Source organism: Asparagus officinalis, chromosome 5 (assembly GCF_001876935.1).
Source record: "Asparagus officinalis chromosome 5, Aspof.V1, whole genome shotgun sequence".
Classification (NCBI taxonomy): domain Eukaryota; kingdom Viridiplantae; phylum Streptophyta; class Magnoliopsida; order Asparagales; family Asparagaceae; genus Asparagus; species Asparagus officinalis.
The window spans coordinates 102,887,664-102,889,292 of record NC_033798.1 but is presented as its reverse complement, the minus strand read 5'-3'; positions in this window follow the sequence as shown (position 1 = coordinate 102,889,292).

The window sequence follows — 1,629 nt, the reverse complement described above, 5'->3', positions numbered from 1 at the left end:
CAGTTGGTGGCCACGTGTCGGCGGTTTATGAAATGGTTTCTGAATGTTTGAAAATTGCCTTGCGTGCGAGACAGCAAAGTCTGTCTCTCACGGCGAGACAGCAAAGTCTGTCTCGCACGGCGAGACAGCAAAGTCTGTCTCGTGGGCGAGACAGTCTATACTTGTGTCTTTTTGTCAATTTTTTGGATGATCTTCTCTTCAACTGTATTTGGATATCTTTCAGCATTTTTTGACGCCTACAGATACCCCCTCCAAAGTGTTCCAGACGTATTATTTTATAGAGGAGTCTGGGGCACTTTGGATAAGACAGGACTTATTTGCAATCCCTTCCATATTTGATTGAGTAGATCGTACGGAAGGACCCGTACATGGCTTCAAATCTTGACCTCTTCATCTTTTGGTCTATATTCGTAAATCACCGTGGGGATGTAGTGTTTAACACTTTGTTTGTAATGATCGGGTTATTCCTAAGAAAATTACATATAGCATTCTTTCGGGAACTTCCGTTACATGAACCATCCACCCCCAGCTTTTCTTGCAAAAATGGGTTTATCATTATGTTTAGCTGTATGATCGGGTTATCCTTAAAAGTACCATGCATGGCATTCTCTAGGAACTTCCCGTGAAAGAAAGGAAATAGTTTAGACTCATATACCTGTTGGAGTATTAAGGAGCAGTTTATACTCGTATACTTTTCGGAGTGAGGGGAAACAGTTTATACTCGTGTACCCAATGGAGTTTGGGGAAAACAGTTTATACTCGTGTATCCGATGGAGTAGTTATGGTCGTCTTTACTCGACTTCTTTCGCCGTTATGACGCCGGAGTCAATTAAGGCTTGGATTCTGTTTTTGAGTCCGAAGCAAATTTCGGTAGGATGAAGAATCCTTCTGTGATATGCACAGTAGTTTGGATCTGTAATCATCGTAGCACCCTCTTGATCTTTAATAGGCGGTAGCTCGATTTTGTCATTGGCGAGGAGGTATTCCAATATGGCTGGAGCTTCATCGTCTTCGAAAGAATACTCCTTTTGGAACCTCGGATCGAGAGTTGCGTTCACAGGAATTGTGGATGTCGTTGGTTGACTTCTCTCAACTTTCTTTCTTTTAAGAAAGTTTTCAGCTTGTTCACCACGTAGTTTTAACTCTCTCCAAGTGGTGGATGGTACGACCCCCAGAGCTTCCAGGACATCGATGGAGAGGTTATTGTGGCATGTTTGCAGGATGAACTCCTCTGTAATAGGATCTCTGTAATTCATTGCTTTGCCACGAAAGCGCTTGACAAAATCGTCGACTGGCTCTCCGTCTTTTTGCTTATCATCTAAAAGGGTTCCGACTGACACTTCGGTATCATCATCGAAGAAGTTGCTGAGGAACAAACTTTCCATGTCATCCCAATAATTGATGCTCCCTGGCTTGAGCCGTCGGTACCAATCGAAGGCGGGCCCACGAAGGGTGCCAACGAATGACCGGACCATTAAAGCCTCGTTTCCAGAGATCATGCTCAAATGAGACTTGAAATAAATCAAGTGCTGAATCGGCGAACTCTTCCCTTCAAACGGTGTGAAGTTAATCAGATTGAACTTCGCCGGATACGGTATTGAATCACATTCCCTTGGATAGGGACATGGA